At 37.9% G+C, this 22,586-nt stretch overlaps 1 pseudogene; it reads right to left on the bottom strand.

Annotated features, from left to right (window-relative positions):
- Positions 1–17,098: 17,098 nt before the first annotated feature.
- Positions 17,099–18,127, bottom strand: LOC102119912 (carbohydrate sulfotransferase 10 pseudogene; annotated as a pseudogene).
- Between the last annotated feature and the right edge of the window lie 4,459 nt (positions 18,128–22,586).

Genomic DNA, 22,586 nt, shown 5'->3' with positions numbered 1-22,586 from the left:
ACAATTGAGATAACTTAATTTATTTATCTATAATTTAAAAAATTGCTGCCACGCTTTCTCCACCTTGAGTTTTCCAAGGCAAATATTGGTAAATCAGTCTTGCCAGTTGGTCATTCTTCCTGAACCCAGAGTACCTTCAAAACTCTTAATTCAAGGTGCCTAGCCTTCCCCCATGTTGCTGAAGCTGGTCCAAAAGATAAAGCTTAGAGGTCATTTACTAAAACACATTTGTTGTTTTTAGCCAGATGCTTTTTTAATGTAAGTGCCTTTTATAATTGTGTACATTAGAAACTCAATGAAAAATGTGTTTTCCTAGCCATTGACCAAAATTTTGCTTTAAGATATTGGTTATGGGTGTGATACAGAAATATTTCTTACTTGCTGGTGTAATAGCATGCCATTGTTTTTACTGTGATGCTTATAAATAGCTTCCAAGCCATAAATTATCCACGTCAAAAATTTAAAGTTTAACACTCTCTTATGTTCTAAAAGCACTGAGATATTTTAAGAGGAATCTGTTTTCTTAGCATTTCCAGGTATAAAGCCTCTAAATGAATGAGAAAATATTATAACATTATGTTCTAATAATTATGCTGTCCTCCCAAAGAACAATTTTATTATTTTGAGTTGAAGAATACAATATATCCTATGACACTAAGCATGTTTTCTGTAAAAATATTTGATTAACATTCACTGAAAAGTTACAAAGTCTATTAAACTGGTGTAACATTTGATATTGTTACAATTAAGTAGACTTGGTTAGTTGTCCTTGGAGGTTAATTAGTTTCTATTTGGGGCTCTTTGCCTTTTGTAGTTGCATTCAGTACTAGAGCCAGGGAGTTAGCTTTTTAAAGCACTGACTTCAGGTAATTAACATGTAGCTATAAACTTTTACAAATCAACAAGGTAATGTACCACTCCTTATGTATATGCATTTATTTAAGTTAGCTAACACATTCCCTGTATAAGCTCTAAATTCAAAATAGTACATTTTATAACGTAGATCAAATAGGTGATTCTCTCGTCTTTCCAATTTTTTTTCCTAAAAAGACTAAAAAGTTCTCTAGGTTTTGTATTTGAAGCCTTTCCAGTATAAGTTGAAATTTTAAATTGACTTCTCTTTATCCTGAATAAGAACACACTAAAGCCATTTTTACTCTAAAACAGCCAAATGATAGAATAAATACTGCCCACACCAGGGTGGAAGTACTTGACTTTATTAAAAATAGATAACTAGCACCACTAAATCTCACTCTCCCTGCTAGTGAGGTCTAAATAGCCTGCAGAGTCCTTTCCTGACCCCACTCTTGGTTCTAACTAAAAAGGAAACTTTCTCAAATAGGTCACTCTACCTGTCACTCCAACTTCTTTTAATAGGGATGACCAAACGCTCATCTGCTCTATGCCAGAGGAACCAAGTTCTCCTTCCTTTAGCAGCATGTGCACTGGAGGAAAGTATTGTCTGTTTAAAATTCTGTTTGTGATTTTCTAAACTTGGTTGAGATAAAAGACATCAATTTTACACAAGTGTGAACCTGAGTATGGGAGATTTTTTTCCCTATTAAATGTATTGTTGTTTTTATTGCCTGTGTAAAATAGCTCATATAGTTGTATTTTAAAATAAAAGGTATTATGGATAAAATATAGTCAACATTGGTTACTACAGTCTGGCTAGAATAATATTTTGACTTTGTTTTATTTTGGCTACCATAAACTTGTCTCTTCTCCCTTGTCTCTACATAAATAAGTTATAGTTGTAGTTGTTGAGACTGGATCTACTAGACCATATAGACTATGTGTGTTAGTGAAGGTTTTCCAGAGAAACACAACCAACAGGAGCTCTCTCTCTTGTTGAGAGAGAGGGGAGGAGGAAGAGAAGAGAGGATAAGAAATCAGCTTATCCATTGATGAAGGCTGAGAAGTTTCAAGATCTACAGTTGGCCAGCTGGAGACCCAGGAGAGCTGTTGGTGTAAGTTCCAGTTGAAAAGCCAGTAGGCACAAGACCAAAAAAGAGCCAACATTTCCATTCTAGTTTGACGCAGGAAAAGACTCATGTCTCTGTTCAAATGACCTGGCAAGAGGAGTTCCCTCCTTACAGTTTTTGTAAGATTAATCTTTTTGTTCAGTTCAGGCCATCAACTGATTAGATAAGGATTACCACATTAGGAAGGAAAATCTTCTCCATTCAGTATGTCAGTTCAAATATTTGTCTCATCTTAAACACAAACACACCTGAAATAATATTTGACCAGGTATATCAGCACCCCTTGTCCAGTCAAATTAACACATACAATTAACTGTCACACCACATCTCATCTTATCTGAAGAAATACACTAATGAGAAATAAAGCCCTCACTCCTGATATAATAGCATTTTGAAGATAGGATCAATGAGAGCATCATTGTAATGTAAAGCACAAGCACTGGGAGAAGAGAGCAGTGATAAAACTCAGATCCTGGTGATAGAGTGCAGCTACTAAGACCCACCTTCAATATTTTAATCATGTGTCCATGATTTAAAACAACCAGCATGACCACAAAAGGATCTAGAGGCAAAAGACTATCACTTTCTTGTCCATCAGGGGTTGCAAATACATAATGTCAGCAAAATCTATTTTGAGCAAGATGAGCCAGTATTTGAAGATATCCTACCTCAGTACCAGGGGTGGAGACACATCAAAGCCATTGTTGTATTTTGTTTATCCACTCCACCCCACCACACAATGATGAAGCTTTCTCCTTATTAGTATTCGATTGGGTGCTAAGGCTACTAACATCGGGTAGAGCATAGAGGTGGACTGGAGAGGACTCATAGAGGCTCTCTCAGCTCTAGTCAGCTAGTACAGAAGCCATTCTACAGCACTGGCTCATCTCCCAGCACTTGAGAGGTACCTACCAACCATTCACTCAGGACTGATGCACTGCAGAAGTGAACTTCCTTTTAAATCTACTCATGACCTTTTAAAAAAATCCTTATTGTTTATATGGTAACATAAATATAACATTAATATATTAATGTTATAACATTTAACTGCAATATACATATAAAGTGCACACCTAGTAAATGTAAAAATAAATTTTTCATCAACTGAACACACTGTAACATAAATATAACATTAATATATAAATGTTATAACATTTAACTGCAATATACATATAAAATGCACACCTAGTAAATGTAAAAATAAATTTTTCACCAACTGAACACACCCCTGTAGGGACATCCAGATTGAAAAACAGAACATTACCACCCCCAGAAGTAGCCCATATGCCTCGTCCGTCATTAACTGCTCCTTGACAAAGGTAGCCACCACCCTGACTTCTAGATTGATAGGCTAGTTTTGCCTATTTTTGTACTTAAATAGGAGATATGTTAATTTATTAAGAACAACTTCTTTAAAAATCAGTATTAAAATATCAAATCTAATATTTTTAAACTACTCTATATCATCGTTCTTTAACAAGTTCCTCAGCCCGTATTTTTCCTTTTGCCCGTACACAGGCCTCTCATCTGTCTGGCTTAAGGTCCCTTTTACTTTGTACTCTGTCTTATCTCAATGACTTCCTTTTCATTTACCTTAGAACCAGCCTGGTGATGACCCAGCATCTTAACTCTGATTTGTGTCTTTCCTATTTCACTTGCCAGTTGCAAGCTCTAAGCTCCTATATTTCCCAAGTGCCCAGTTGAATCTCCCCAGTCAGTAAAATTTATCCCACTAACAAGGTTAAAAATGACTTTTCTTCTGATTTGATTTTATATCTACTGAAATATTTATTATTTTCCCGCACTGGGTCAAAGCAATATTGTTTTCTTACCCCTTTAACCTAATTTTAGTGACATGAACTTTAACGGTATGTAGAGAGTTTTGCTAATCTCTAAACATAAATCACTTATTCCACACCTGACTGGTGCGTATAGAATATATTTATTAGTTATTAATAATTAAAATACTATGAGTTGTTAATAACACACCAACATGAAAAAATAATAAATATACCAACATTTGGTGCCATAGAAAAGAAAGATCACATTAATGTTATATTAGATTCAATTTTTATTAATAGATTGCCAAGAGAAAGGAATAATATTTGAAGAATAAGGTAAAATAAATGTGAAAAGCATTGTGCATGTGGAAAGTTATGGCCAGATAATAATTTACTATGATTATTCATCCAATCTTTTCCTCCTCAGAAAGATTTAAGTGTAATGCCAAACGTCTTGAGGGCATAAGATATGCCACGCAAGACCAACAGAAACAGGTAGAAGTAGTTTTCAATTCTCCATCAAAAGGTAATATATTGACTCTTCACAGCATCCAAGAAGACATGGAATCTACCTGAGTGCCCATCAGTGGATGAACGGATAAAGAAAAAAGGTGGTGAAAGATTATTCAGCCATTAAAAGAATTGAATCCTTCCATTTTCAGCAACATAGAAGTAATTGGAGGTTATTACTATAAGTGACATAAGCCAAACACAGAAAGACAATTGTCACCTTTTCACTTATAAGTGGGAGCTAAAACAGTCGTTCTCATGGAAGCAGAGAGTGCCAGTTACCATAGGCTGAAAAGGGGTGGAAAATTGCGAAAAACTGGTTAATGGGTACAAAAATACAGTTAGAAGGAATAAGTTCCAGTGTTTGATAGTACACCACGGTGACTATAGTTAACAATAACCTATTGTATATTTCAAAATAGCTAGAAGAGAACTGGAATGTTTCCAACAGAAAGAAAAAATAGTTAAGGTAATGGACATCTCAATTGCACTGATTTGATCATTACATATTATTTACATGTATCAAAACATCGCCTCTACCACAAATACTTGTACAGCTATTTTGTATCATTAAAAAAAAGAGGTGATGTAAAATGGAAACAAATTAGCATGGGCTGCAGACCTTCAAGCCTATCAAACAAAGAAAGAAATATTTATCCAGTTAAGGTAGTTACAGAAACTATAGAAAACACTCATAAAAGACATATATTTGCTCTTTGAGGGCAAATAACTGACAAGAAAATCTGACTTCCCCTTTCTTCCTATTAGAGCTGCTAAGTCTTGTTAAATGTCTCAACCTGAAGTTTCAGGAACTACCTGGATAAAAGTCACTATATGTTGTGTGCCTGAACATTAATCATTATTAAACACGTTGAGAGTATAATTTTGTGCCTCCCTGGTGATGGATATAAATATTTCTGCCTAAACATTGTATTGTAAAGTGGAACTTATCCATTCTAGCAGGTTACAAGGCACTGGAAAAGACAAGTAAAGAAGGGCGACTGTGGAAATAGAAATTAAAAAACAAGTTTCCTGTCAGACACTAGCAGGATCTTAGAAGAAGGATGGTGTTTGAATTTATAATTGAAACCTCTTCCATAAGGTGTGTTTCACCATCTAAATTTAAGGAACTATTACTTTCCTCCACTTTTTTAGATCTCCCATTGTGTACACCAATTAAATTGTGATTATTATAGTGTCTTGAGTTTTTAGTTATCTTTTAATATGTACACATCTTACCTCCCAAAATTAGGTTTTCCCACATCTATTCCTGATTATGTCCCCCTATACGTCTGGGAAATAGTAGAGCAGAATTGAGCATCTGGCATTCAATAGATCTTTGTTCATTAAGTGACTGGATTAAAAATTTATACAGACTTCAATTTGATTCAGATATAGTAGACTGAAATGAAAAAAAATACTTTCCAACAGAGATGTTATGAAAATAGTTCTATTGTGAAGATATGTGTACAGTATTAATTTAGTAGCATTGGCCCTCTGCTCTTTCAAAAATTTAAATCTATTCTGCCTGTTGGATAATTAACAGGTGAGTAGCATATAAATCACAACCTAAGTTTTACAATAGCTTAAATCTTAATCAAAATTAGACTTTGTTAAGAAATAGAGAAGAGAATACCAGTCAGAACACTGAGATTTAACAAGTTTGGAGCTACAGATCCATGCAGCTGTACTCAAGACATAGTGTCTGATTCACTGTGCTACTGATTGGATAAGGAACTGCCACTGTTATAATTAGGAGAGGATGCGTGAATCTTGATCTGCCAAACAAAATGAAATCCTTTTTATAAGTCACTTTCCAGGAAGATGAAACTATATCCATCACAGAGTAAAGATGAGTTGGGATTCCAACACTAGATCAATGTTGAAATTAAAAATTAATGTACTGTAATATCCTGGTCTGTACACATTTTAACTATATAGATATTATTTATCTACATTAGCCAATTAACTGCTTTATAATAATAATTTCCATTGATCACATCATCCATGAAAATAACTTGTGCAATATATAAATGCTGTAATATTTAGCATAACAGGAATTATGTCTTCTGGTAATAATGTTTTACAAAAAACACATGTCCTGAAATGCTTGGTTGGATTTTTGTTTTTCAAAATTAGTAACAGTTGCATTTGAAAATTAGCTAAGAGTTGCTTAGGAGTACTGTTTCACACTAATCTAAATTAGTCATTAATAACCCATTTCTTTAATATTTCATACTTCTCTAAGGGATTATTCTTAGGTTTCAATTTATCCCCGTTTTGTTATTGTAAAAGTAACAAATAAAGCTGAAGTGTTAATGTGTATTTCTAGAAAAAAATGGGCTTGAACAAAATATGCATCATGCAGAGTTTTTCAAAATATTGTTTTTTTCTTTTGTGAAATATAGGCATTTTATTTGTATTAAATATAGCAAGGCAGAAAAGAAATGCAAAGCATCCAGTTCAGCTCCTCCTGTGCTATGCTATTAATAAAGGATACCTGAACATCTTTTACATTGTTTCAACTGCATAAATGTAATAGCTAAAACTATTCCAAAGTACATTTTAAAACACTTCCAATGTATGCTACCATTTGGTTTATGTCTTTTAAAACTACATTAAAGGACAAACTCTAGTTAAATCTATACATGAAGTTAGCTAGAATATGCTGATCAGTGTGAAAAGATGTATATGTAAGAAATATTTTCCCCCATTCTATGAGTTATCATTACATTTTCCTGCAGGTGTCATTTGAAGCATGCAAGATTTTTTAAATTGATGCAGTCCAATTTTTCTATTTTTCTTTGTCATTTTTCCTTTTGATGCTGTACAAAAGGAATCGTGAAGTTTTACTACAGTATTTTTTTCTAAGAATCTTACATTTTTAGTTCTTATATTTAGGTCTATAAACCATTTTGAGTTAAATTTTTATGTGGTTTGAAGTTGAGGTCCAACCTTGTCCTTTTTCATGTATAGCTATTGTCTCAGAACCATTTGATGAAAAGACTGTTCTTTCTCCCTTTGAATTGCCTTGACACTTTTGTCAAAAATTGGCTGCCCATAAATAAAATAGCTTACTTCAGAGCCCTCAATTATATTCAACTGATATATGTGTGTGTGTGTGTGTGTGTGTGTGTGTGTTTATCCTTACTCCAGGACCACATTGTCTTGATTATTGTAACTTTTCAAAAAGTTATGAAATTGAGAAGTGTCAATTCTCCAACTTTGTTTAGCTTTTTCAAGACTTTAATGAATATTCTGGATCTCTTGCAGTTCTACACGAATTTAGGATCAGCTTAATTAACAATTTCCACCAAAAAGGCAGCAATGATTTTGTTAAAGCCTATATTGAAATTTTAAATCAACTATCAATTTAGGGAGAATCATCATCTTAACAATATTAAGCCTTCCAATTCATAAAGATGGGTATCTTTCTGCTAATTTACATCTTTAATTTTTTTCAACAATATTTTGCAATTTTCAGTGTACAGCCTTGAAAATTTTTATTTTTTTTCTATTTTATGTTTTCATGCTATCAAATATATAATGTAATATAATTGTTTTCCTAATTTTTGGATTGTCCTTTGCCACAATCCAAAGAGACACATATTTATGTATTGATCTTGTATCTTGCAACCTTGCTAAAGTTAGGTATTAGGTTCCAAGATATTTTCTTTCTTAGATTTCTGTATAGAAGATGACATCTGCAAATGAAGATGATTTTACTGCTTTCCTCCCCATTTGTATGCTTTTATTTATTTACTTGTATTTTATTTTTGCCATATTGCTCTGTCTAAAATATCTATTAATTGTTGAGCAGAAGTGTGAAATAAAATATACTTGTCCTGTTCTTAGGATAAAATTATCATTCTTTCATCATTAAGTATGATGTTAACTGATAGCTTTCAAAGATGCCCTTTATCACGTTGAGAAAGTCCCCCTTTGATTCCTGGCTTATTAATAGTTTTTATTATAAAAGGGTGTTGGATTTTGTTAAATGTTTTTATACGTGTCTTTTGGGATAACAAGTGTTTTCTGTCTAATAAAAGGCATTTAGTCTTTCTCTTTTTCATATGTTATATTGAATTAAACCAATCATACCTTTTGGGGATAAAACCTATTTGGCTGCAAATATAATCACTGTTATATGTTCCTGAATTTGGTTTGCTAAGGTTTTGTTGAGGATGTTATGTCTATACTGATAAAGATATTCATCTGTAGTTTTCATTTTTGTGATATCTGTGTCTGATTTTGGTAGTGAGGTAACACTGGCTAACGAGCTAGTATTTCCACCTCTTCTACATTTTAGAATAGTTTGTGCAGGATTGACATTTAGTCTTATTTGAGTAATTGGTAAAATTCACTATCTAGGCTTAGGTTTTCTTTGGAAGAAGTTTATAGATTATGAATTCAATTTAATTACTAATTATATCTCTTTACTTGTTATAGGTCCATTTAGATTTTTTCTTTTTTTTTTCTTAAGTTAGTTTTAGTAGTTTATCTCTCTCTAGGAATTTGTCCCCTTCTTTCTTTCCACTTCTCAGTCCACCATTATGTACATGTTGGTATGCATATGGTATCCTGCACTCTTCTGAGAGTCTGTTCATTTTACTTGACTACTTTTTATCTGATAATCAGACTTGATAATCTCAACTGACCTATTTTTAAGGTTGCTGATTCTTCTGCAAAGTCAAATATGCTATTGAGTACCTCCACTGAATTTTTTATATCAGTTACTGTACACTTCAACTGTAAAATTTCCATTTGGTTATTTTTATAATTTTGAACTTTTTATCGGTATTCTCTGTTTGGTGATTCTCATAATTTAATTCTCTAGACATTATTTTGTTTAGTCTTTGAAGATATTTATAATAGTTACTTTTAAGCCTTTGTCTAATAATGCCAACATGTGAACTTCCTTTGGGACAGTTTCTATGCGTTCTTTTTTTTTTTCTATCTATGGATAATACCTGTTTCTTTGAGTTCTCATACACTTTAGTAGAAAACTGGGTTAACTATCATATGGCAGCTCAAGAAATAAGGTCTCTGTCTTTCTATTTGTTGTTATTGTTATTGTTGCTGCTACTGTTGCTCCTTATTTGACTAATAGCATTTCTGGAGTAATTCTTTCAAGATTTTATTCCCTGTTGTGTGTACCAGTTAAAAGACACTGCTCTCCTTCCGACAAGATGGCCGAATAGGAACAGCTCCAGCCTCCAACTTCCAGGGTGAGCAACGCAGAAGACAGGTGATTCCTGCATTTCTAACTGAGGTACCAGGTTCATCTCACTGGGGCTTGTCGGGCAGTGGGGGCAGAACAGTGGGTGCAGCCCACTGAGCGTAAGCTGAAGCAGGGCGAGGCATCACCTCATCCGGGAAGTGCAAGGAGTAAGGGAATTCCCTTTCCTAGCCAAGGGAAGCGGTGACAGACGGCACCTGGAAAATCAGGTCATTCCATGCTAATACTGTGCTTTTCTTAGCAAATGGCACACCAGGAGATTATATCCTGTGCCTGGTTTGGAGGGTCCCACACCCATGGAGCCTCACTCATTGCTAGCACAGCAGTCTGAGATTGAACTGCAAGGCAGCAGCTAGGCTGGGGGAGAGGCCCCCACCATTGCTGAGGTTTGAGTAGGTAAACAAAGTGGCCAGAAAGCTCGAACTGGATGGAACCCACTGCAGCTCAAGGAGGCTTGCCTGCCTCTGTAGACTCCACATCTGGGGGCAGGGCATAGCCAAAGAAAAGGCAGCAGAAACCTCTGCAGACATAAATGGTCCTGTCTGACAGCTTTGAAGAGAGTAGTGGTTCTCCCAGCATGGAGTTTAAGATCTGAGAATGGACAGACTGCCTCCTCAAGTGGGTCCCTGACCCCTGAGTAGCCTAACTGGGAGGCACCCCCCAGTAGGGGCAGACTGACACCTCACACGGCTGGGTACCCCTCTGAGAGAAGCTTCCAGAGGAACAATCAGACAGCAACATTTGCTGTTCAGCAATATTCGCTGTTCTGCAGCCTCTGCTGCTGATACCTAGGGAAACAGGGTCTGGAGTGGATCTCCAGCAAACTCCAACAGACCTGCAGCTGAGGGTCTTGACTGTTAGAAGGAAAACTAACAAACACAAAGGACATCCACACCAAAACCCCATCTGTATGTCACCATCATCAAAGACCAAAGGTAGATAAAACCACAAAGATGGGGAAAAAACAGCAGAAAAGCAGACAATTCTAAAAATCAGATCCACTCTCCCTCTTCAAAGGAATGCAGCTCCTTGCCAGCAGTGGAACAAAGCTGGATGGAGAATGACTTTGACGAGTTGAGAGAAGGCTTCAGACAATCAAACTCCTCTGAGCTAAAGGAGGAAGTTCAAACCCATCGCAAAGAAGCTAAAAACCTTGAAAATGATTAGACTAATGGCTAACTAGAATAACCAGTGTAGAGATGTCTTTAAATGACCTGATGGAGCTGAAAAACATGCAATGAGAACTAAGTGATGAATACACAAGCTTCAGTAGCCAATTCGATCAAGTGGAAGAAATGGTATCAGTGATTGAAGACCAAATGAATGAAATGAAGCGAGAAGAGAAGTTTAGAGAAAAAAGGGTAAAAAGAAATGAACAAAGCCTCCAAGAAATATGGCACTGTGTGAAAAGACCAAATCTACATCTGATTAGTGTACCTGAAAGTGATGGGGAGAATGGAAACAAGCTGGAAAACACTCTGCAAGATATTATCCAGGAAAACTTCCCCAACCTAGCAAGCAGGCCAACATTCAAATTCAGGAAATACAGAGAACTCTGCAAAGATACTCCTCCAAGACACATAATTGTCAGATTCATCAAAGTTGAAATGAAGGAAAAAATGTTAAGGGCAGTTAGAGAGAAAGTTTGGGTTACCCACAAAGGGAAGCCCATCAGACTAACAGTGGATCTCTTGGCAGAAACTCTAGAAGCCCAAAGAGAGTGGGGGGTCAATATTCGACATTCTAAAAGAAAATAATTTTCAATGCAGAATTTCATATCCAGCCAAACTAAGTTTCAGAAGTGAAGGAGAAATAAAATCCTTTATAGACAAGCAAATGCTGAGAGATTTTGTCACCACCAGGCATCCCCTACAAGAGCACCTGAAGGAAGCACTAAACATGGAAAAGAACAACTGGTACCAGCCACTGCAAAACATGCCAAATTGTAAAGATCATCAATGCTAGGAAGAAAGTGCATCAACTAACGAGCAAAATAATCAGCTAACATCATAATGACAGGCTCAAATTCACACATAAAAATATTAACCTTAAATGTAAATGGACTAAATGCCCCAATTAAAAGACACAGACTGGCAAATAGGATAAAGAGTCAAGACCCATCAGTGTACTGTATTCAGGAGACCAATCTCACGTGCAGACACACACCTAGGCACACACATAAACGGGTGGAGGAAGATCTACCAAGCAACTGGAAAACAGAAAAAGGCAGGGGTTGCAATCCTAGTCTCTGATAAAACAGACTTTAAACCAACAAAGATCAAAAGAGACAAAGAAGGCCATTACATAATGGTAAAGGGATCAATTCAACAAGAAGAGCTAACTATCCTAAATATATACGCACCCAATACAGGAGCACCCAGATTCATAAAGCAAGTCCTTAGAGACATACAAAGAGACTTAGACTCCCACACAATAATAATGGGACACTTTTACACCCCACTGTCAACATTAGACAGATCAACAAGACAGAGTGTTAAAAAGAAGATCCAGGATTTGAACTCAGCTCAGAACCAAGTGGACCTAATAGACATCTACAGAACTCTCCACCCTAAATCAACAGCACCACATCGTGCTTATTCCAAAACTGACCACATTTTGGAAGTAAAGCACTCCTCAGCAAATGTAGAAGAACAGAAATTATAACAAACTGTCTCTCAGACCACAGTGCAATCAACCAGAACTCAGGATTAAGAAACTCACTCAACTACATGGAAACTGAACAACCTGATCCTAAATGACTACTGGGTATATAACGAAATGAAGGCAGAAATAAAGATGTTCTTTGAAACCAATGAGAACAAAGACACAGCATACCAGAATCTCTGGGACACATTTAAAGCAGTGTGTAGAGGGAAATTTATAGCACTAAATGCCCACAAGAGAAAGCAGGGACGATCTAAAATTGACACCCTAATATCACAATTAAAAGAACTAGAGAAGCAAGAGCAAACACATTCAACAGCTAGCAGAAGGCAAGAAATAACTAAGATCAGAGCAGAACTGAAGGAGATAGAGACACAAAAAACCCTCCAAAAAATCAATGAATCCAGGAGTTGGTTTTTTGAAAAGATCAACAAAATTGATAGACCACTAGCAAGACTAATAAAGATGATAAGAGAGAAGAATCAAATAGCTGCAATAAGAAACAATAAAGGGGATATCGCCACCAATCCCACAGAAATACAAACTACCATCAAAGAATACTATAAACACCTCTATGCAAATAAACTAGAAAATTTAGAAGAAATGGATAAATTCCTGGACACATACACTCTCCCAAGACTAAACCAGGAAGAAGTTGAATCCCTGAATAGACCAATAACAGCCTCTGAAATTGAGGAAATAAGTAATAGTCTAACAACCAAAAAAGTTCAGGACCAGACGGATTCACAGTCGAATTGTACTAGAGGTATAAGGAGGAGCTGGTACCATTCCTTCTGAAACTATTCCAATCAATAGAAAAAGAGGGAATCCTCACTAACTCATTTTATGAGGGCGGCATCATCCTGATACCAAAGCCTGGCAGAGACACAACAAAAAAAGCGAATTTTAGACCAATATCCCTGATGAACATTGATGCAAAAATCCTCAATAAAATACTGGCAAACTGAATCCGGCAGCACATCAAAATCCACCATGATCAAGTGGCTTCATCCCTGGGATGCAAGGCTGGTTCAATATACGCAAATCAATAAATGTAATCCAGCATATAAACAGAACCAAAGACAAAAACCACATGATTATCTCAATAGATGCAGAAAAGGCCATTGAAAAAATTCAACAGCCCTCGTGCTAAAAACTCTGAATAAACTAGGTATTGATGGGACATATCTCAAAATAATAAGAGCTGTTTGTGACAAACCCACAGCCAGTATCATACTGAATGGGCAAAAATTGGAAGCATTCCCTTTGAAAATAGGCACAAGACAAGGATGCCCTCTCTCACTGCTCCTATTCAACATAGTGTTGGAAGTTCTGGCCAGGGCAACCAGGCAGGAGAAAGAAATAAAAGGTATTCGATTAGGAAAAGAGGAAGTCAAATTGTCCCTGTTTGCAAATGACATGATTGTATATTTAGAAAACCCCCTTGTCTCAGCCCAAAATCTCCTTAAGCTGATAAGCAACTTCAGCAGTCTCAGGATACACAATCAGTGTGCAAAAATCACAAGCATTCTTATACACCAATAACAGACAAACAGGGAGCCAAATCATGAGTGAACTCCCATTCACAATTGCTTCAAAGAGAATAAAATACCTAGGAATCCAACTTACAAGGGATGTGAAGGACCTCTTCAAGAAGCACTACAAACCACTGCTCAATGAAATAAAAGAGGACACAAACAAATGGAAGAACATTCCATGCTCATGGATAGGAAGAATCAATGTCGTGAGAATGGCCATACTGCCCAAGGTAATTTATAGATTTAGTGCCATCCCCATCAAGTTACCAATGACTTTCTTCACAGAATTGGAAAAAACTACTTTAAAGTTCATATGGAACCAAAAAAGAGCCTGCATTGCCAAGATAATCCTAAGCCAAAAGAACAAAGCTGGAGGCATCACACTACCTGACTTCAAACTATACTATAAGGCTACAGTAACCAAAACAGCATGGTACTGGTACCAAAACAGAGATATAGACCAATGGAACAGAACAGAGCCCTCAGAAATAATACCACACATCTATAGCCATCTGATCTTTGACAAACCTGACAAAAACAAGAAATGGGGAAAGGATTCCCTATTTCATAAATGGTGTGGGGAAAACTGGCTAGCCATAAGTAGAAAGCTGAAACTGGATCCCTTCCTTACACCTGATACAAAAATTAATTCAAGATGGATTAAAGACTTAAATGTTAGACCTAAAACCATAAAAACCCTATATAAAAACCTAGGCAATACCATTCAGGACATAGGCATGGGCAAGGACTTCATGTCTAAAACACCAAAAGCAGTGGCAACAAAAGCCAAAATTGACAAATGGGATCTAATTAAACTGAAGAGCTTCTGCACAGCAAAAAAAAAAAGAAACCACCATCAGAGTGAACAGGCAACTTACAGAATGGGAGAAATTTTTTGCAATCCACTCATCGGACAAAGGGCTAATATCCAGAATCTACAAAGAACTCAATCAAATTTACAAGGAAAAAAAAAAAAACCATCAAAAAGTGGGCAAAGGTGATGAACAGACACTTCTCAAAAGAAGACATTTATGCAGCCAACAGACACATGAAAAAATGCTCATCATCAGTGGCCATCAGAGAAAGGCAAATCAAAACCACAATGAGACACCGTCTCACATCAGTTAGAATGGTGATTATTAAAAGTCAGGAAACAACATGTGCTGGAGAGGATGTCGAGAAATAGGAACACTTTTACACTCTTGGTGGGACTGTAAACTAGTTCAACCATTGTGGAAGACAGTGTGGCGATTCCTCAAGGATCTAGAACTAGAAATACCATTTGACCCAGCTGTCCCATTACTGAGTATATACCCAAAGGATTATAAATCATGCTGCTATAAAGACACATGCACATGTATGTTTATTGTGGCACTATTCACGATAGGAAAGACTTGGAACCAACCCAAAGGTTGATCAGTGATAGACTGGATTAAGAAAATATGCCACATGTACACCATGGAATACTATGCAGCCATAAAAAAAAGGATGAGTTCATGTCCTTCATAGGGACATGGATGCAGCTGGAAACCATCATTCTGAGCAAACTATTGCAAGGACAGAAAACCAAACACCACATGTTCTCACTCATAGGTGGGAATTGAACAGTGAGAACACTTGGACACAGGAAGGGGAACATCACATACTGGGGACTGTAATGGGGTGGGGGGAGGGGGGAGGGATAGCATTAGGAGATATACCTAATGTAAATGACAATTTAACGGGTGCAGCACAGCAACATGGCACATGTATACATATGTAACAAACCTGCACGTTGTGCACATGTACCCTAGAACGTAAAGTATAGTAATAAAAAAAACAAACAAAAACAAAAACAAAACAAAAAAGTCACTGCTCAGTTATTGATCTGCTAATGAGAGCGATGACTGGACAGATATTTCCTTAATTGCTTTGAACCAATAGGCTTTCCACTCTTGGCTGAAGGGATTTATGTGGCTGTGTATATATATATGTATATTTTTTGGCACATATTTTAAATTTAATTTTACTTACACGTTTACACATTCGGGAAACCATTCTGAAAAAGGAAACTCAGGGCCACCCTTTAGCAATGCCTGGCTCCCTCTTCCACCCCATCTCGGCAGCACCATGCAGACTCAAGCTGACAGTCATCCCAGAAAATTGTCCAGGGTCTCAACGGCCCTGGCTGTGGATGGCCTCTAAAACAGTTGCTGTGGCTTGCCCTGCACCAGAGCCTCCCTCAGTGCCTGGAAGCCATGGTGTCAGAGGCCACCTGGGCCCAGGATTTTATTGCTGGTGAACTTGTTCATCTACATTCAAGTCACGTGGTCCAGGATGGTGGCATGATCAGAACTAGGTCTGATGGTGCCCATTTTGCTGAGATGAAAGGAATGAAAATGTGTAAACTGCACTGAATTCTGTGATGCTGGCATGCTCCCCCCGCTAGTCCTCGTCCCTAAGGGGCAAGGGTGGGGGGTTCCTGGAGGATACAGGTAGAGACCCACTGCCGACCACCCAAGTGGGGCAAGTCAGGGCTGATGTGCCCAAATCCACAGTGGCCTGAGCTCCAAGCCCAACCAGCCCTCTCCCTTTCCTGAGCCATGTTCCTTTTAAGGCCCCCAAAGAAGATGTTCCCCTTCTTAGGTGGAAAAAGCCTAACCCCCTTCACTTTCCAAAATCATATCTCCTGTGCCAAATGAAGTAGGTGCTTGGCAGACAGAGGTTCAGAAGCATGGACCAGCATTGCAGGGCCATGGATTCTGAAAAGATGAACCCCTGAACCCGACCCTCTGGTCACTGCCGAACACAGGAACAAAATGGTCACAGAAAGAACAATTTGCCTAAAAGATCATAGGAGTGCCAAGATGAAAGCCAGAGGTGTCATTTTACTCCTCAGATTTGATGCTGCATGAGCCTCTGTGATTTTGCAGTCCCCTTGCTTCTCTACACCTCTTGAAAGTGCTGGGTGCTGTTCCTGGAATCCACCAGTGGTAGGCAAGACCATCCCTAACCCCGGCCAGCAAAGCCTCAGGTGCATTCCCTTCTTTGACAACTGTGGGAAATGGCTCACTCTGCTCCTAATGCTGTGTAATGTTTCCTCCCTGTTGGGCTGTCAGACTGCAAATCTTTTCCCCCCTCTGATGTGTACAGAGGCGAGTGGCATCCTAATGACAATGACAGGGGAGGGGGCAGGGTCCTCAGAGCATCTTACATCCAAACTAAGTGGTAACAGTCAGGGCCCTGTGTCATAGGTCGAGGTGCTCACAGGCCCATGGGAGATCTCAGACATCCTAAAAGGAGGAGGTGTGGTGGAGGAAGTGTCATTTTGTGCTCAGATCTCCACCTGGTTAGCCCCTGGTCTAACAAAGATATTCAAATTTGTAGGTTCTATGCCTTAGTTTAGTAAAATAAATAAATAGGTTTCTGATACCCAAAGAGCTTAAAGTCCCCTTTGAAACGTGCATACGGGCATCAGATGTCTTGTTGATGTCCAGAAGATAGTGCTGCACTTTGGTTCTGTTATACATGATAATGCCCCGCCTGGAGGGATGACCAGGTATGATACCAGGTGGTCAATGCCAGCTTCTTTTATGATGTATGGGGCATCGTCCTCCAGGCTCTCATGGTGTCCAGTCACACTGTACATTAACTCGCAGGGTGCACAGAGTTATACATACATCATCTATTGAATGATGTGGTCCCCATACTGAAGGTCTAGTCATTTGTGGTTTGGCTCACCCAGGTAGCACATGAAATCTTCAAAGTGGATCCCCTGGGTTTTCACTGGGTTCCTCTTGTATTTTCTGATAATGCCAGGGCAATCTCATGCTTGTACCAAGGTTCAAACCAAGGATTGTGAACAACTTTATCCTTAAATGAAGAAGTAACTCTTTCGAAGGGATCTCTTACGATAAAAAAAACTTGAAGTATGTTTCAATCATTTATAAGGATCAGCACTTTCTTCCACTGGGTGTCGCCCACTTTGGGAGTCTGGCAGAAAAGAATCTTGTGCTTGTCACAGACAAATATTCAGTCCAGAACAAACCTGGAGACAGGAGTGTACAAGAGATTCTTCAGGGCTTCATCCCTGCAGATATTTCTGATGAATTCGATGTGCTCCATGTAGACCAGGGGCTAAACAAGCCATCTGTCCAAAAGCATCTTCCCAGTCAGCTTCAGTACCTCAAGAAAGTGCTTCTCTTCTGGCAACTTCCCCACTTCTGACATGGTTGTCAGGAATAGAAACTCCTGTTCGGCACTGTACACATCTGGATCTTTAAAGGTCAACATGATGAACTTACTAGCTGTCATGATCATGAAAATCAACAAAAAACATTCAAGCAACAGAAGCCGCTGATGGTACATGTTGTCAAACTGCAACTATTTACTGATTCTTCCTTCTGCGACCTGGGGCTCACATTTCCTTGCTGTGTTTGCCCTGACTGAAGTTCCTGGTTCCTCTTTTCAATTGCAGCTTTCCAGATGTGCATTAGAAGACAATGAACTCCTGGGTTTCTGCAGTCTCTAAGATTCTGCATTTATCTCCTTTCCCTGTTTTTATTCCTGGCTCCCGCTCACCTTTTTTATTGTATATCCTCCTCATGTATTGAAAAATAATCTGACTATAACTGCTAGTTGTCTGTAATGCTTACTAATTTTTTTCTTTCTTTGTTCAGTTTTGCAAGCACTCCAATTTTCATTTCAGTGAAGGAAAGAATTTTCCTCTCAGGTATTTCTTTGAGATTCTATTCTTCAGGGTCAAGAGCAAAGACGACAAGATTTTTCTTTCCATCCTAAAATTCCAATTGTGAGCCAAGATGGACTAAGTCCTAATTACAATGGAGGGAAAGGGAAAGACCACTTTTCTTTTTGCGTCTTCTCTTTTTAACTCAGTCACTGAAAGGAGTGAAGAAGGAGGTGGTTGGTGATCAGTGAGCTAGAGTTAAACTGAGCTGCCTAACTTTAATAGTATCTGACACATTTCTCACGCTGGCAGTTTAAACTGAGCAATGCAATAACCCAACTCCTCATGGCCCAAAAGCCCCAGACTTTTGTCTTCAGACAAATAACCCTCTATGACAGTCCTGTTGCTTAGCTAACCACAACCTGGCTGCACTACTTTCTATTCACTGCCTAACCCTTTCTTACCTTTAGCACCCTTGAAAGCAAAAACGACAGTTTTTGGAAAACCTGGTTCAACTTTCCAGCCATAAGTGCAGAAATGCATGCCTCAACCTCCGACTTCCAATAGGCCTCGTTTTACCTTGAAGATCAGAGGCTCACAACACTCTGAAGCCCCTCAGGCAGGGAACGTGCATTTCAAATCTTGACTTCACTCATATTGAAAGGCTGCACGTGTTCCTTCTTCCATGCCTTCTCTCTGTATGCTCCTCGGATCCGAGGGGAGCACTTTCTTCCTCTCTCTGCCAACAATTACAAATGCAAATTCTCAACCAAGGATGAAAGAAGTAAATTGTAGGCTTGTCCAAGTAGCAATAATTCTGCAGGTCACAACTCCTGCACAAGGACACCTCCTCATTGCACAATTAATGCGAGGAAGTCTCTTCCAGTTAATCCCATGAACTAGGGAGGGCCTCAAGTCACCAAAACACACTGGGATGTGGCCGGGATTTACATATATATTGGGGCATTCCTTCAATGTTCTCGCAGTTTAGAGCTCTGTCTTAGGCTTTATTTTTACACAGGGACCCAAGGCCAGCCAAAGGCAAGAGATTAGAGCCTTCTCAGGATTTCTTGAGCATGTACACAGCCCTTTACATATGTGTGGTTTTCTATACCCCCAGAATTATGTCAGAGCTCTTCAAAGCTCCCCATAGATATCTCATTGCCAAGAGCTTTCTTTTACATCTTTTGGCCAGCCTCTTGTTTTTCCCAATGGGTACTTCTCACCTCAGGCAGCTGTGATACTAAACAATAGCTATTTATTGATTGTTACCAACAAACAACTCAGCAATAGAGCTTTTCCCACTGAGCAAGCTCTGATTTAGATCAAATAACAACAGCCCTGTGTATGAGGTTTTACCAGGGTACCAACAAACAAGTCAAATTGTGACAATTCTCTGGAGATGGAGCTTTAGGAAAAGCTCTTTACCCAGTCAGCCCCACCTAGTGGTTGCTTGCCTGCTGACTTTCACAGCAGCCATGGATCTGAAGAAAAGGAAATGGACATAGGGCAAGTTAACCACAAAGCTCACTGTCCTTGAGGAGAAGCAAGTTTTCTAGAATAAACTTTCCATGGACTGTTGCAGGTCTTAGTTTAGTTTCCAGAGTTCTGAAAAAGTTGATTTTAACAAGTTTTGCCAGTGTTCTTCTTGCCTTTATGGAGAAACAGATTCTCATAGGTCCTTTCTTCACCATTCCATAAGTCTCCTCAGTGACTAACTTTTAACAAATAAAATGTAGTGGCAGTATTGCAAGCCTTCCAAGCCTAGGTTGCAAAAGGCAACATAAAAACTGTCTGGCTCCGCTCTTGAGATGCCATCCCTTGAAATACAGAAACAATGCTTCAAGGAAGCCCAGGACACATAGCGAGGCTAAGCGTAGAAAATTTTATTATCAGCGCCCAGGGAGACCCCAGCTAGAGGCAACTAAAGCTATGTGTGTGAAAGGCCTTCAAGTTGTTTTCAGTCACCATCTGACAAAACTGTGTGAAAAATCCTGAGCAAAGACTTCCTAGCTGAACCTAATCAACTCTCAGAAACCTTAGTGATAATAGTAAAGAACTATTGCTTCATGTCACATAGTCACAGATTATTGACACAGATTTGGGATACTAGAGGTAGGATGCTATGGACCCAAATTTTAAATCGGTTGCAATGTCTTTGAGATTCAGCAGTGGAAAAATGCTGGAAGTACCTTGAGATGATTGATAGAATACTGAAGGGACTTGAAAAGGCTTTTGGTGAGCACCTAATAAAAAGTTAGAAAAATGTGATAGGAAATTAGAGAAAAGAAATCCGTTGTTATTTCCTGGCAGAAAGTTTAGCAACGTTGTTGCTTGTGGTAGCACAGAAAACAGAAAATTGCTTAATGAACTGGATATCTGGCTAAAGGGATTTCAGGCAAAGTGTTGAAAGTGATGGCGATTCCTCAAGGATCTAGAACTAGATGTACCATATGACCCAGCCATCCCATTACTGGGTATATACCCAAAGGATTATAAATTATGCTGCTATAAAGACACATGCACACGTATGTTTATTGCGGCACTATTCACAATAGCAAAGACTTGGAATCAACCCAAATGTCCATCAGTGACAGATTGGATTAAGAAAATGTGGCACATATACACCATGGAATACTATGCAGCCATCAAAAAGGATGAGTTTGTGTCCTTTGTAGGGACATGGATGCAGCTGGAAACCATCATTCTTAGCAAACTATCACAAGAACAGAAAACCAAACACCGCATGTTCTCACTCATAGGTGGGAACTGAACAATGAGATCACTTGGACTCAGGAAGGGGAACATCACACACCGGGGCCTATCATGGGGAGGGGGGAGGGGGGAGGGGGGAGGGGGGAGGGATTGCATTGGGAGTTATACCTGATGTAAATGACGAGTTGATGGGTGCAGCACACCAACAAGGCACAAGTATACATATGTAACAAACCTGCATGTTATGCACATGTACCCTACAACTTAAAGTATAATAATAATAAATAAATTAAAAAAAAAAAAAAGAAAGTGTCACCTGGCTTCTTCTATTTGCCTATAATAAAATGAAGAGAGAGATTAGCTAATGAACAGATGGTAGAATATAAAAGAGCCAAAATTTGCTGATTTCAAAATAAAACCGTTTCTCATTCCCAGATTCTCCGAATGGCAAACAATTTTCAAATTCAGAAATAGCTTCCAGGCAAAGATCAAATCCAGGGCACTGTTAGGAAAACACTGTCTAAAAATAAAGTAAAAAAAACTATGACTTATATAGTGTCTGTGTGTGTTTGTGTATGTGTGTGTGTGTGTGATTCTGTGTCTCAATATTGAGATCTTTATATCTACACACCTGTATGTATGTGTGTGTGTATATATATATTTTAATATTGCAGATGTTTAAATATTTTATGATGTCACATGTTTCCTTTATAGGTTCTGTTCTTTGTGTCTTGCTTCAATAAGCCTTTCCCACTTCAATAATATAATAACTTCCTGTATCTTTTCTTCTAGTGTTTTATTTTATTCTAACGTTTAAATCATTACTAATACCTCTAGAATCTATTATAAAAAATTCAGCAAGTATACAGATTTTTTTCAAATAACAAACCAACATATATTAAATAGTTTTATTTCTTCAACCAATTAAAATGTAAACTATGATTTTAGAAGAATCTGTATAGTCTCATGCACCAAAATATTTGTCTTAATTCATGGTTACTTGAAATTATTTACTATTGTTACCCATGTATTTTATTGTAAGGCTTTAATCTTGGAAATCTTAAGAGAGAAACACTTTTAAGTTGAAAACTATAACCTACATTTTAGTAAATAAAAGGACATGAGTAAACAATATTTATACCCCATCTGCCCTCAAGTACTTATTGTGAGTAAAGGATTTAAGGAGAGTTAAGGACTTTAGGACAGTACAGAACTTTACTGTGAGTAAAAGACTTGAGGGTAGTTAGGGTATAAATATTTTTTGGAGATTTCTGAAGACATTGGGGTTGTAGAAAGCAGATGGGAGAAGAACATCACTTAGGTAGGCAAAAATAAAAAGGGATTTAAAAAAACAGTAATATCACCTGCTCAGAAATAAAATTAACTTCTAACAAAATTAATAAAGCCTTGGATTCAGGAATCTTCATGTATACAGCTTCCTTCCCAGGCCCTAGGATGGGCCCTAGCAATGAGCTCATATATTGTTTT

Source organism: Macaca fascicularis, chromosome 7 (genome assembly GCF_037993035.2).
Source record: "Macaca fascicularis isolate 582-1 chromosome 7, T2T-MFA8v1.1".
Lineage (NCBI taxonomy): Eukaryota > Metazoa > Chordata > Mammalia > Primates > Cercopithecidae > Macaca > Macaca fascicularis.
Note: the sequence above shows the minus strand (reverse complement) of the source record. Positions and strands in the feature narration are given on the sequence as shown.